The sequence below is a fragment of the Polyodon spathula genome, chromosome 1 (assembly GCF_017654505.1).
Source record: "Polyodon spathula isolate WHYD16114869_AA chromosome 1, ASM1765450v1, whole genome shotgun sequence".
Taxonomy (NCBI): Eukaryota; Metazoa; Chordata; class Actinopteri; order Acipenseriformes; family Polyodontidae; genus Polyodon; species Polyodon spathula.
In genome coordinates, this window is record NC_054534.1 from 19,155,504 (window position 1) to 19,172,012 (window position 16,509).

Consider the following 16,509-nt stretch of genomic DNA (forward strand, 5'->3'; position numbering starts at 1 on the left):
GGCTGACCAGTTTGTTTACTTTATTACCTGAGGTAGTTTCAGCTGCAGGCAAACAAGCTTTCTCAGTCCGTGAACTATTTAAATATAGGAAAAAAAGGATATAGGAACATCAAGCAAATAAATAAATAAATAAATAAATAAAAATAAAATGGGTCGCTAAGATGATTGCTCTATTCAGATACAACCTTACTGTAGTCGCTGTGAAACGAGGAGGCGGGAGTCTGGGATATGACGCCACAGCAGTGTCCTGGGTTTGAAACCGAAGAGAAACACTACCGGCAACATACTGAAGCGGCTGATTGAGAAACTGAAAGGTTAATTCTACCTTATTCACATAAAATTCAATATTAGAAAATGTATTTGTAATTGGTTATATTAACACGAAATCCCATTTTCCAGAATGTCATGGACTTACTGCAGTACACAGCAGCTGAGTAAGGATTCGGGGTTGCAGTATTTGTTCTTTTTTTTATAGCACTAAACTTTTGATTTAACGTAAAATATATTTTACACGAACATGTTTATAGTGGCTTTTTATTTCTACTTCGTTTAGTATTCGCTTTCTGTTAATTGTGTTGGAATTATGTCAATGTACAGTGCGTAAAATATTATTAACGTCGTACTGCTTGAACTATAAAAAATATATAAATACATAACATTTCACCAAACAAAAATCACAGGACATAGAGTGGTAATACACCCTAGACACGTGATGTTCAAATATTACAGCTACTTGTATTATCCATACAAAATATACAGATTTTTTGCATCAAAATAATGTGAACCCAATGAAGTGTTAGTACTGTGATAGCTCACCTTTCTTAGGGATGTGGAACTACAAGAGATTGTTGTTTTTGTCAAGTGACTTGTTTATGGTTTATTTTGCTTTCAGTTTAAAAAGTCAATTGGTTTTTCTGCACTGTGACACATTGAGAACTAGCTGTGATCATTTAAAATGTCATCTACAGCTACACTTTTACTGCAGGACTTCAGGTTCAGTGGTGGGCTTCACGTCAAAACTGAGCTGAGACCAGCTAATTGCATCCCATTTCATATCATGGTTAAGATTTTTAATTAAGCTTTGAAACTTGACATTTGTAATCTTGTTTCTTGAAATGTAACTTATTTAGCTTGTAAGCAATAACACCTAAATATCCCTTTGAAAATACCCCCACATGCATCGGTCACATTTCTTTTTTTTTTGGTCATGAAGGTGAAAGAACACAAGCATGCATTTTGACAATACAATGCACATTTACCCCAAGTAAATGCTATCCATTCTTTGACATCTGTAAAATGGTGACAGACCAAGACCAGGGCATATGGACATGGGTATTCATATGAACAACTGGGGCGAAATGCACAGAAAACATAAAATTATGCTTATGAGGCCTTAAGGCATATTTCAGACATCAAAATGAAGCCCTGTGCAGGGACCAATCTGCACAGACTTTTGCATAAGGTATGTGGGGTGGGGCTTAAAAAAGCTCTATTGTTGTATAAGATGCATGAACCACAACAGTTTGTGTTTTCTGTAATGTAAGAAACTTTGCTCTTTTAAACAGAAAATGTCACGACCAAGTAGCATGTCTCCGAGGCCAAGCCGAAGTCTAGCCAGTCTGGTTCTTCAAGAGCTCGAGGGCTGAAGGATATCTGGATCGATGAAGAAGTTAAGATAGCTGTGAACATTGCGCTGGACAGATTTCGATACAGTGATCAAAAAGGTAAAAGCTTTGAGCAGCCTGTTGTTGGAACATGGAACCAGAAGTCCTTGGATGTCTGGCACACAGTAAAACATTAAAGTGACTTGCTTTTGAAGGAGTTATTATTTCCAAGAATGATTCCTTCTCGAATTATACTGTCTTAGTGTATACATTTGATCCCAAAATGAATAGCCATGAAATGCTTATTTAAAATGTTATGCATTGCATTTCATTGTAGTTACACCTCACCTCACTGTATTTTTTATTTTTTTTTGGTGTCATAGAAATGGAATTCCCATCTTCCTTGACCAGCACTGAAAGGGCATTTATTCATCGTCTTGCACAGTCTGTGGGCCTGATTTCCAAAAGTAGAGGGTGAGGTTTTTTTTTTGTGTTTTTATCAAATATAGATTGCAGATATCTTGTTAGTGTAAAACAAATGATAGTACTTACATAAAACAGTCATAATATTCTGACAAATAAGTACTATTAGTGCTGTTCTAGAAAGGGGACAGCTAGGTTTCTTACAATAAAGAAGAAGGATGACTCTGAGGCAGCACAGTCTGTAATGAACTTCAGCCTTTCCCACAACACTACACATGCAATGCGAAGTTTGCTTCAGAGATTTCCAGTCGCTAACAAAGAACGGACTGATCTTCTGCCTAAAACTGAATGAGGAAGCTCACTGGGGCTGGTAAGCATGTTTGTTTTCTTTCTAATTGCGTGCTGTACACAGTAAATGAGTGTTTTATAACCTTACATTGTGATTATCTCTGATATCAAATACACTAAATTTGGAAATATTCATTTGTATTTGTCCTGTTAAGAGTTATAACCTATACAAAATATATAATTTCTGATGGATATGATTTTAACATGTATTAAGATGCTAATGTTATTCAGGGAGGAATATAAAGCTCCCGTTGCACAGCAGTTCCAAATTTCACTAGGAGCTTGATTAGATGTCCCTGTGATTATAAGCTCTATATGTTGTGGTTAATTATGTTTATAGGAGAAGCTTGGAAGTTCAGACTGCTAAAAATGTAATAAAAATAATCAAAAGCCATTTAAAGAAACCATATAGTGCTAATCATGTAATTGCATCATAATAGTAACTTCTTGTCATGTGTTTAGAAAGCATCAGAGATTAGAACAGGACAAGCGGACGCCTCAACAGCGGGATCCCCCAGGTTCCTCCGAGGAGAGGGGAGTTGGATTTGGATTCTTTCAGGCGCACACTGCCAGTCTATGAAAGACGAGAGGAAATTGTAAAGATTATAAAAGAAAACAGAGTGGTGTTAGTAGTTGGTGAAACTGGATCTGGAAAGACTACACAGGTGTGTTCATACTCTGAATACATTTATTAAACTTGGTAACTTATGTTGACTAAATAACTGTTGAAATAGCTCTGAAACAAAAGAAAATGTGTGCATATTTACTGAAACAACATAGCAAACATTTAGGCTAAAATACAAAGGCAAAGCAGATTTTTTCTGATAAAGTGAATAAATATACTCAAAATCCTCATAGCACCAACTTTTGAAAATTAATTCCTTTGTCTCTTTTCTACCTGTTCTTCACAGTCCTTTTAAATTATCTATTTGTTCATATAAAAGTACAAGATGCCAGGAAATGTGATTCTAAATTATAATGGCTTTGTCCTTTGAGACACTGCAGGGTATGTGGATGGGTAATTTCTTTGGTTTGTTATGTTCCAGGTACATCAGTTTCTCCTTGATGATTCTTATATGAATGGAAATCCATGCTGTATATTCTGTACTCAGCCAAGGAGGCTAGCAGCCATTGCTATGGCTGAACGAGTACCTGCAGAGAGAGGGGAAAAAATTGGCCAGACAATTAGCTACCAGATACGACTGGAAAGCAGGTGAGAGCATTTTGAAATTATAGGAATTTGATTCTGTTGATTGTTGTTGTACCCAGTGCCAATGTGTAGATTTCCTCTCCAAAAAGTATATGAAATAGTATTTAAAGCAATTCGAGACTAGACTAAAGTTCACTGCATAAAACATCCTCTGCCTAACGGACAACCCGCTGAGAAATATAATCCAATACAAAGAAGGCATCGCTTTCTCTTCTGGAGCTTCACACAGCTCCCCCTGCTTTTATCACAGCACAAGACCTTGTGAATTCCACACTTAGATATCCTGTGTTGATTGAATCCAACCTGAATAGGGCATGAATAGCAGTCATTTTAGTAATTTTCCTGTTTACTCTGTATACTATACATGTTTTCTTTGTTTCTTCCAGAGCCGGTTGCTGTAGACCAGGTGTATGTTTCCACCTGTTCAGCAGATTACGATTCAAAAACATGTTGGAGTTCCAGGTTCCGGAGCTTCTCAGGATGCCTCTCCAGGTAGATGTTCTTGCCTTTCTTTACCTTATTTTTTTAAAACCTTTTTTTTACATCATAAAACAATTGTGTGTCTTATGGTAGAAGATAAGAATCTGGAATTCTCTTGTTTTCAAATTCTTTAGCTGGTTTGTTTAGGATTTTCATTCCTGTACCTCCTAATCTCTTGCAAGCAAAATGACAAAATTAATTTATATGTTGTTTCTGATTTCAAGTGTACTAAAAAAAAGAATAATTTATAAAAGAAACACAAGAAATTGCTTCTCATCTTGTCACTGGAAATATTTGTAAAGTATATATAGAATTTTGTAAGTTCCTCATTTACTCTTTTTGTCTGTCTGATAAAAACGCTGTTTGATTGGGTAGGCTAAATAGTTGAAGTTTTCTTGTTGGCATATCTGCTATAATATATCTGTTACAGTTTGATTATTAAAGTGACTTACAGTTTGTTTACTAAAGGGAGTATTGCAAGTGTCGGATTGAAAGTGGGTAAAATAAAGGGTACAAATGTACCGTTTTGATAAAAAGTGAGAAAGCACATAAAAGAGAACTGTTGCTAATACTCCTTTTGCATGATGCATATTTCCATTAACTGTACTTTCACAGGAACTGTGTCTGCACACTAAACTGGTGGCTCCCATCACCTGTCCAATAGCCGATTTCCTTGCCAAAGCTCCTGAGCCACCACCGGCTCTGATTGTCAGGAACGCTGTGCAGATGCTCAAGGTACCTTTGCGGTTTTCACAGCGCACAGGGTAAGCAGATTCCTTTTACTATCTCACTGTAAAAGTGTCATTCAAATTCTGTTCTCGCTATCTAGACAATTGATGCCATGGACCCCTGGGAAGACTTGACGGAACTCGGATACCACCTAGCTGATTTCCCAAGTCGAACTGCACTTTGGAAAGATGGTGCTGTGTGCTGTGGTCCTCAAGTTCCTTGATCGTATTCTCACGATAGCCTGCACGCTGGCCTGCAGAGATCCCTTTGTTCTGCTGGTACAGGCTGCACAGAAGAGGGCAGCAATGCTATGCAGGAAGTGTTTCACTGCAGGGACGTTCAGTGACCATATGGCTCTCCTTCGAGCTTTCCAGTTACTGTGTGACCTTTAATTACAGCTCTGACTCTGACTTGTCTTGTTATAATGAGCTACTCTAGTATTTTTCTTGATCATTTTATTATTTGACTTTTGGTGTGTTGGTTTGGCTTAATTTCTGTTTGGTCTTAGGCCCTCAGCTGAAACCTAAGTCCTGACATTTTTTAATTGCATTCATTGAATTGTTTCTGATTATTAGACATGGCAGAAAGCTTGCAGTGATGGCTGGGAAAGTATTCTGTGAGAAGAACTTTTTGTCCCAAGCTACCATGGAGATTGTCATAGGGATGAGGACACAGCTTCTTGGACAACTCAGAGCGATAGGTGAGTAGAACATGTACTTGATGCTTATTTCCTATATTGAAGTAAAGTTTTTGGACTACAGTGATAATCCCTTTATTACATTGCAGTGAGGAGTCATAGTTTATCGTGAAATGTTTATTGCTAGTGAAATGCAATAGGAGGCAAGTAAAAACTTTTAACTGATTGTAGTTTAAAGAGCTGACTTACAGCGAGGAAGCACTAACATTAGTTAAACAAATTAAGCAAATTAAACTTCAATACTTTTTACTGCATTTATATGTCCACAGTTGCTTAAGTGGATTTGTAAGTCATCTGCAGACGTATTCAATTGATTTTAACAGCAGAAGACACAGGAGGTCGTAGTTGTTACGCTACACACACGTCTAAGATTTATTTCGTTATTTACAGATTACGCAAGTTAGGTTGCATTTGTGGGTGACCACCACAGCAGTGGTATTCCTAGTGCAGGGTAAGCCAGCAAAATTCAGCTACAAAAGAGAAGTTTGCCAATAAGCGGCTTAGCACAGCTCCCACTGAAAGGGAAGTTTTATATACCGTCTGTATGCTTTTGCAGGATCAAAATCCCCTAAACTAAATCCTATTGTTTCCTGTAAGAGCAACCCAAGTCTTTTGTAGTACCAGTGGTCCTAGCTGATTTAAACAAAGCCGTCTCCGTAACAAGAGCGTCATGGTCTGGCTAATCAGCCTGAAGGCATGTTAGCGGTTCCTTTCGGTTCCAATCCCTGGCTGCCATTCTCTTTCAACTCACAGCTGGCAAGCAATTCTCCACAGAGCTTCTGGCTTCTTTTCAAATTTAACTATTTACTAAAAACAAACAAGGAAAAAAAAATACATACACACTTATTCCATGTGTGCAGGGTCTCAGCCCTGCCATGGCAAGCAAGGTTCTTTATTTAAGCATCTCTGTAACACAAGCTTATAGATTTTTATAAATCCACTGCCTCTTGAAAAATGAAATGAACAGACAAAAATATTGCACTCTTGTTCCAATCATGTTTTAATACAAGCTTTACTGTGCAAAGCACATTCGACCAGAAACATGGTTATCCACAGTACAAGTGTAGTTTGGAAAGATGTGTAACAATAATAATTGAAAATCTAATAAAATATATTGTCATCTGTTGTATTTTAGAAAGCCTTCTCTTTGTTTTTGTTTTTTTTGTTTTAATTTTTAATTTTTATAAACAACAACATTTTTTGTTATATATTTTCTGTAGGTTTTGTTCGGGCAAGAGGGGGAGGCGACATCCGAGATGTGAACCTTAACTCTGAGAACTGGGCAGTTGTAAAAGCTGCCCTGGTGGCTGGGGTGTCTCCCAACCTCATCCATGTTGACAGGGAAAATGCCATGCTGATGGGATCAAAGGAGAAGAAAGTCAGATTTCATCCTAACTCTTTTCTAAGCCAGCCACTGTATAATAAAGTTGGTGATATCTTTTGGCTCTCTCTTTTCTATTCCTCAAGGTGGAGCTGTTTTATTACAAATGATTTAATGAATTCTGCAGCACAGCATATTTCTAATGGGAAAGTGTGTGTGTGTGTGTGTGTGTGTGTGTGTGTGTGTATGTGTGTGTGTGTGAACCCATATTCTACAGAGATTGGGGGAAAAAAATATGTACATATTCCTAAAATCTGTATATATGCAGTTCCATAAAATAAATAAACAGTTAATGTCAGTATGCATTGCTATATTACAGTTCAATTATGGAAAGATAAGTTTATAATGTATTTGCCAAATACTGAATACAATTTGAAATGCAAGCTATTATACTTAGAAAGTTCCACCTTTTAGTTTTAATTATATTTTACAAACTTTCAGATTCCTCAAGCAAATGGACAAGCTGCAGCTGTCCAGTCACTGCCAACAGTCTGGCTTATTTATGATGAAATGACTAGAGCCCACAGAATTGCCAGCATTAGATGCTGTTCTGTAGTGACTCCATTTACAGTGGCTATCTTAGGCGGGTCGGAAGCACTGCTTTACAGGATCCTTCAATACAAAGAGGTATTTATGATTGCTAGTGCAATACAATATTGTATTGGTATATATAGTCAACCTTGGTTAACTTGACTGGAGGATAACTCGACACCTTCGTTTAATTCGACAGACAGTCTTGGTCCTGGATTTTCACCATATAAAATACATGCATCCTGTCTCTTAATTCGATACTGCGTTTTACTTGTAACTCGATACGTATTGCTGGTACTGAAGGGATAAAAACTATTAAAAAGACTAATGGATAACTTGACACAGTCGTTTCACATGACCTCTGACAGTATTAGTTCACAATGAGTGAGAAGCATTAAATTAGTTCTCGTTCAATTAGTTTTAAAGCTCAGGTTATTCGGAATAACAAGTTTGTCAGCAGAACTTTCAAAGCTCCTGCTTTTGCATGCAAAACAATTGACAATGTTTGAGTTCTGTGTGAAACTGTAAGTTTATTATTGTTTTTGTTCAGAGTTAATTCTGTATAATGTATATTTGTTAACTTTTGCTATTTAAGCTGTCAAATTAAACAGTGCAAGCCAATAACTAAAAGTATAGTCAGCAGTTTGTGCATGGATTGTTTTTGTAAAAATAACGCTGTAGTTTATTAATTCTTATTTCAATCGATCTATACCAGTTGTTTGTACAGTACTGGTGTACTATAATTGATTCATTCACTGCAATTCTTTCAACCGTTTTCATGAGGACATTTAACTAAATACACTTGTAAATACTGTAATAGTGTAATCTTGTGAGTTCTGTTACTTGTATGCATGTTAACACTAGAAGGACCGGAGGTATACTCATACCCAGAACCTCCGAAGCAGTCTTTCTGACAGCTGTATTCAAAACACTGTAAATAGTGTAACGAAAAGAGAAACAATCGGATGTAATTTTTTTAAAATTAATTTTTATTGAGCACATCACATAAACATCTGAACAACCGAAGCATATTATATATGTGAAAAATTCTTGATGAGAACACTGTGTGTGTTTGTTGTGTGTGTGTAATATATATATATATATATATATATATATATATATATATATATATATATATATATATATATGAACATTTATTTTGCAAATCAAAACAAGAAAATGTAAAAAAATAAACATCTGAACAAACATCTGTTTACAACATACATATTTATAAAACTGAAATGATAGCAATACATTTTGAACACTTCAACAACAATTGGTTTATTATCAGATGAACAAAAGCAACTAAACTTGGAAGAAAACATTTTACAGAAGCGTACAGTTATAAAAAAAAGGTCCAATTTCTTTTTCTTTTGTTTTTGACAAAAGGGTATTCCTTTACCTTGAGTCTAAGATTGTTCACAATCAATACAGATAATGCACTTCTCCACACAGCCTTTCTGCACAGGGCACAGCTGTCCAAAGATTTATTTTTATTGCACTTGCCAACCTGGCATTGGCATCTCTTGCAGCTCTCAGCGGGGTTGCCAGTTTCAGCTGTGGGTACACGCTTGACAGTCTCCGTCTGTTCCAAATGCTTCTTGCGAACTTCCTGTGCTAACTAAAATATATTCTCTCCTTGGTAAATTCTTCTCTGTGCATTCTTTGTAAATTACCCAGGAGTTGATGGCTGCTAGGTCCAATACATTGTAAAACACTTGAACAGGCCACCGTCGGGAGCCAGCTTTCATGGAATACTTCCATGCAATCTGATCCAAAACATCAACTTCATATTTTGTTGCGTTGCAAAACTTCACGGTCTCTGGTATTTATTTTCACTAGTCAAATGCTAATTGACTGACCAAAGCAGCGCAACTGGCAAGCAGGCGTTAGCCTTTCGAAAGGCGGATTGAAAAACAATAAGACTGTCAGTCATTCACTGAGAGTAGAAACTAATGTAATTACAGCTAAACATATTATGGACTGGTAAACAAAAATAATAAAGTAGAATACCGTTCTGTATAATGAAAGTACGATTGTTTTCTTTGTGGCCATCCCGGGGCTTTTAGGTATAATGTAATAAATCTCCTTTATTTCTGCACACTACATATGGACAGAAAGGTACTTGAACATACAGACCCATACATGTTACATGACTGGAGAAAATTACATTTTAAAACCAAAAACTGCCAAACTGACCTCCGCTGGGCTTCTAGTGTTAACGCCATGGCTCATGTGCACCCGTGGTTAACTCGGCACCTTAAGTGAGGTGCCGAGTTAACACTAAGTCAACACTAAATGGCATTTTAAGGTGCAATATTGAATGTCAGACCTTTCACCTACTGTAAAGTATGTCTACTTTTCAATGTAAACAAAAAAGAAAAAACAATGTAGCCCAACCCAAACATTGTGTCTTTTTACCACATATGGCTTAAAAACTATTGAGAACTATCTATTGATTTTTTTTTTTTTAAATCTTAAATGGTTCCTGACCTGGAAAAACATTGCTCATTACTAAAATATATAATACATTTTTATGATGAATGAATGAAGATCCTGATGAAAATATCCGTGCATGTCTTATGGCAAAAATGCTGACTGTATTTGCCAGTCCCATACCTAAAATCATTAAAACTCCCTAGCCAATAAACAGTGACAGAAAGTGTATTCTTTACTTCTTTTCTGAAGTCGCATTGACAGTTCTTAAGACACAATTGTTTATTTAAAATAGCCAAAAGTACAAGTCTGCATTCATTGGTATTATAAATGTGACTGTCCAGTTTCAGTTCAGAACTTTTAAGTACCTGCACTCAGCCATACTAGTGTTCATTTGAATTATTTAAGATGTATAATACAAGGTTAAATAAAATTTGTCATAATGTCCTACAGTAGATGGTGTGAATGACAGCAGTGACAGTGAGATGGAAAACCGATAAACTGCTAACATGGCCACTCTAAAGATAGACGAATGGCTGAATTTCAAATTGGAGCGAGAGGTAACCATACAGATTTCATAATCTCAGCACAAAGTAATTGTAGGCAGAGGAGCTGTGGTTTACTCGCAGTACCTTGGCACTAAACCTAACTCACAACTCCTGATCTGATTTAATATCTTGTTGAGAAAAGGCAAACATAGCTCCAGTTATTAGCTGCCCAAACAGCAGTACGTTACCTTACAGTTTGTACATCTACAGTACCATTTATTTTTTATTCTATTCATGCCATTGGAGCAGATGGGCTTTAAACTTGAAATGTTGGTTGTCTGGCTAAATAACATAGAATATTCTACATTGAAAACAGAGCTTCCTCTGTTGAAATCAGTACTGATATAATCAGGCCTGTGCTCCCTCTCTGTCATTCTGCAGACTGCCAAGCTAGTTTTCCACCTGAGACAGAAATGGCACAGTTTGTTCCTGTGTCAAATACAGGCGCCTTCAAAGCCCTGGTCTCGGGTGGATGAAGCAACTGAGGGCACTTGTGTCTGTCCTTATCACTGAGGAGCATGTAGCTGGCCTCCAGCAGCCTGCTGGGATTGGTCAGCGACCCTGCCCATGTCCTCAGAAGAACCCCCACAATTCTCATCCTGTAGGGCCACCAACAGCAAAGAGAGCTCTGCGGATACTGAGTTTCCAGATCAGACGTCAAATGTAGAAAGGTGACACCATAGTCATTGACATTTAAAAAGAAAAAATGCAGGAGATCCCTGTGTGGCTCACCCTGTTAAATCACTGCCGCTAGGACAGCGCCAGTTTGCATCCAGGGTTGGGGATGGGAAACCAGCAAGGATTGCTTCTGCTCATCACAACTGTGAACCCTACTGGCCAGACACCGAGCACATTCAGATTGAATAAAAAGCAAGTAAGTTACAGTATTTGCATTGTTTTTATGTGTGGCAAAGTGGTTGGTAAGGGGAACAGATGTCGCGGTGATGCGGTGCAGGAGTGATGAACAGACAACAGTGATTCAGTGAATAAGTGCTTTATTGCTCTTTTCCAGGTCTGGCGACCGTCAAAAATAATAAATCCCCGGCAATACACAACAATGTGTAAAGCACGGGGATAATGAAAACAAGGGTACAGTCCCGAACAAAAACAACGGTACGGTCACCAGTCCTGGGTGATCGAAAACGTGCAGGTGCTCAGTGTAGTGGTGCTCCGGATAGTGCTCTCCTTTCGACAGCTCCGGAGATGTGCGTTAACTGTCTATTAGTGCGACAAAGGAAGACAATTACAGACAGACAGAAAATAACACACAGCACGTAAAACACTCTTCACAAATACTCTGAGAGCTCCTCTCTCAGTCCTTTTCTCCTAACGTTAACCCAAACGAAGAAGAAGATCAGCGTTACCCTGGCCCCTATATGTAATCCCGCATGATATCGAGATAAACAGTTGCAGCTGCCTTATTACTTGCAGCTGCCTCTCGTTTACCTTTCAAATCAATACGGTCTTACAACAGAGTCGCGCTTCCCTCCAGGCTGACCCACTTCCCTGACCCGGAAACGAACTGTCAGGCCAGCCCTTCCAGATACTTCTCCTCCCGTTCTTTAGCGCCATCACAGGTCGGGAGGAAGATTCATCACCAGAACACATCTTTCCGTCACATTATGTTACTGTCTTTTTCATTTGTGTTTAGTGAAGGAAAATGCAACTTCTTGGCTTTGATAAGTGTAACCGCGGCCGTGGAGAACCTAACCCTCTCTTTTCCATAAGATCTAGTATTTACCAACCACAGTTTTGCTAACCGCAGGTGTTTTCAAGAACGTAACCCCTGCGGTTGGCGAGGGATTACTCTGTGTGTGTGTGTGTATATATATTTATATATACACACACACACACACATACAGTGGTTTGCAGAAGTATTCACCCCCTGCAAAGTTTACAGAGAAAAACAGATTCAACCCCTTTGCTACTGCTGCCCTAAATCAGCTCAGGTGCAAATGATTTGTTTGAAAGGCCACAAAATTTGTGAAATGGTTTCAGCCTGTATGTACTCAGTGGTTTAACTTGTAGATAATTTCCCTCAGGTATATAAAGACATTCAAGCTGCAACTCACATAGTGATCCAACAAAGCAACCATGAAGACCAAGGAGCTTTCGAAACAAATTTCTGAACCTGTCCAACCTTATGACTTGAAACATAATTATGTTCCTGTTGCGTGTTGTTTGTTAATGTTGGTGTGTTGTCATTGGTACACGGGATATAAATGGGTCTGTGTAACACAAGTGATTTAAAATGTATATTTGTATTTAGGCACGAGGATTGCACAGGTGCAGGTAAAATGTAATAATATTTGAGCACGGGAAATTGCACTAAATTAATTCACATGCAGTTGCACGATTGTGAATGATTGATTCACTATGTAACAAAATTTTTGTTCCTGGGTAGTAAGTGTTATTTCCTAATTGCTTATGCCTCAAAAGTATAGAAAATGGCTATTATTCCCCACAAACTTTGCTTTTGTGACCAGGACAGTGATATTTCAAAATATCACTATTTCCAGTGGAAAAACGGGTAAATGTGTGTCTTTTCGTTCACATAAAGTCAGAAAAAAAACATATGAATCCAAATTAACATGTATTTATACTAAAGTAATACAAAAATGACTACAAAAGATTAGGAAGTGAGTAGTTTTTTGAGATTTACGATTATACTGACTTGGTGGAGCCTCAGAGCCTTAGAAATGGCTTGTAACACTTTCCAGACTGATTGGTATCAACAACTTTTTTTTTTCTGGAGGTCTTCAGGAATTTCTTTTGGTCGTGGTATGATGTGCCTCTAGAACCTGTGTGTTGACAGCTTCACTCTGATGGTAAGGGCCAAAGTTAGTCAGATTTATATTGGGCAGGGCTGGCACAAATCAGGCCTGATTGTTAACCAAAGTATTCAAACAGCTGTCCCTAATTATCCCTTTAATTGGGTTGAGTTAACTGGGTGGGGGGGCAACAACTTTTTCACACCTGAAGACTGCATGTTTGATTACCTTGCACACCAAACAAATGAAAGAACCGCCATTGTGTCCTCGTTAGGGCAATTGCTTTCATCGGTGCAAACTGGGAGCTTTCACAGCATAGGGGTTGAATACGTATGCAAGCAAGATATTTAAGTTTTTTATTTTTCTTAAAAATATTTCCCAACATAAAACCAATCTCACCTTACAATAATTGATTTTGAGTTTAAGTGTTTTAAAAAAAAAAATCAAACAGAACAAAATTTCAATGTGCCATTTGTAATTCAGAAATATGAGAGAATTGGTCAGGGGTCTGAATACTTTTGCAAGGCACTGTGTGTGTGTGTATGTGTATGTATGTATGTATGTATGTATATATATGTGTATATATGTATATATATGTATATATATATATGTATGTATGTATGTATATATATATATATATATGAGATTTATAAATGTGGTGATTCTTCAGCTTTGAACTTACGTGTAATATATCCAACAAGCAGCTTTTGGTTCTAAAAAGCTTGGTGGAAATACATTAAAAAAAACTTGAAAGCAATTTCTTCCATTAAATTGGATATTTCTAAACCTGAACTGATTCCACTGTCCCTGACTGATGTAACAGCATGACATTATACAGCATCATCTCATACAGCAAGAAGCTCTCTTTTCATTACCTGGTTTATACTACTAACCACACACCACCACTCTGACTTGTGTAACCTTGAAAAATCAATATGGTAATTATTTATCATTTCTTGATGTGTAATAAATTATTATAACCTCATACCAACGGTCAAACATGGTGGTGGTAGTGTCGTGATTTGGGGATGCTTTGCTACATCAGAACCTGGATGACTTGCCATCATTGAAGGAACCATGAATTCTGCTCTGTATCAGATAATTGTATAGCAGAATGTCAGGCTATCTGTCCCTGAGCTGAAGCTGAAGCACAGCTGGGTCATGCAGCAAGACAATGATCTGTAACAAGCAAGTCTACATCTGAATGGCTGAAGAACAAGAAATTTAAAGTTTTGGAATGGTCTAGTCAAAGTGCAGACCTAAACCCCATTGAGATGTTATGGCAGGATCTGAAACGAGCAGTTTAACCTCGAAAACCCACAAATGTCAATAAGTTGAAGCAGTTCTACATGAAGGAATGGGCTAAAATTCCTCCATGGGGCTGTGAGAGACTGATCAATAATTACAGAAAGTGTTTGGTTGTAGTTGTTGCTGATAAAGGTAGCATAACCAGTTATTGAGTCTAAGGGGACGATTACTTTTTCACATGGGGACTTTGGGTGTTGCATAACTTTCTTTAATAAATAAATGAAATAAGTGTCAAAATGTTGTGTTATTTGATCACTCAGGGTCCTTTTTATCTAATGTTAGATTTTGGTTGAAGATCTGATACCATTGTGTCAAAATATGCAAAAATGTGTCAGACTGGGCAAATATATATATAAATATATATATATCATACATATAGGCAAATCACACACACACACACACACACACACAAGTTATGCACATACTTACGCTTAATTAGGTTTTCTAAACTTTTTTTAGTTTCTTTATAATATTAGAGTGGTGGTGGGAGATCATCACGGCCCCCTTCAGGCGAGCCAGGACAAGTTATGCACATACTTACGCTTAATTAGGTTTTCTAAACTTTTTTTATTAAATTATATTTTACTTAATAAAATAATATAGGTTACTTATTGAGCTCACATTTTAAATATTCTAATAAACTTTACTATCTATCTATGGCAAAATACGCTCAGTTAAGCAAAGAAAAAAGACTGTAGTATGTAATTACTTTAAGAAATGAAGGTCAATCTTTAAGACAAATCGCAAGAACTTTGCAAGTGTCTGTAACTGCTGTGGCCAAGACCATCAAAGATTTGAAGAAACTGGCACTCATGAGGACAGAACAAGGTCAGGTAGGCCAAGGGTGACCTCAGAATCCGAGAACAAGTTCATTCGAGTCACAAGTCTGCGAAAGCGGCGATTAACTGCCCCTGAAATACAAGCTCAGCTAAATGCTACTAGAAGTACAGATTTTTCAACATCAACTGTTGCCTAACTGGAAGAATTGCTGCACCATTGTTAAGAGTGCAGAATAAGAGGAAGAGACTTGCCTGGGCCAAAAAACACAGAAACTGGACAAGTTATGCACATACTTACGCTTAATTAGGTTTTCTAAACTTTTTTTACCAAGTCCATGGCAAGCCTCCTTTTATCTCCTTTCTTTATAATATTAGTAGTTAAAATAATATAGGTTACTTATTGAGCTTACTAGCAAAAAAAAGCTATACTAATAACATGCATCATCTCCCATTCCAACCTATTCTAATAGAACTTTACTGGTGATCAAAGCAAAGCTACCCACAAGTGCCCTACATCTCTGGGAATTGCTGCAGAAGCCTCAGCATCGACTTTAAGGTCTGATTAAAGCGTTCAAATTGTGGATGATAAACGGACATCCTGATGGGACGTATTTTTAATATTTTGTACACCTGCTGTAACGTATTGGACAAAAAATTGGTTCCGTGATCAGTCAAAATCTCCTTGGGGATCCCTACTCTAGCCATAATCTGCTAATTCGGTGGCTATTGCAGCTGCACTAGTGGACCTCAATGGAACTGCCTCCGGGTATCGCTTTGCATAATCTACCACTACTAATATATGCGTATACCCAGAGTCAGAAGGTAGCAAATGGCCCATTATGGCATTGCATGAGGAAAGGAGTGGAAATAATCAGGCAGTGGGACCAAGGGTGGGGCGCACTCGAGCGCTACTCGAGAACAAGTTGGGCATGTGGCTACATAGTCGACACATCAGTATGAAGACCGAGCCAATAGAATTAAGCCAATGCCGTTCCTGTCTTACAAGCTCGAGGTGCCCCGCAAAAGGGATATCATGCGAAGCCTCACAGATGTCCAGACGGGGGAACCAATAATTGTGTTACAGGCTGTCCTGTGCCCGTGGCTAGGTTTACCCTATACAGTAATTGCCCCTTTATACTGAAATGTGGATATACTAGCGCCCCAGCGCCATCAACATCCTTACCTTCAATGGTGACCTGCCCCCAAGTGCACCAGTGGTCGTTAACTGGCCCCACACTAGGTCCGCGCTTGAGTACCACGGGTG

At 37.9% G+C, this 16,509-nt stretch overlaps 1 pseudogene; it reads left to right on the plus strand.

Moving 5' to 3' along the window:
- Positions 1-625: 625 nt before the first annotated feature.
- LOC121316542 lies at positions 626-11,062 on the plus strand (annotated as a pseudogene).
- Positions 11,063-16,509: the final 5,447 nt, after the last annotated feature.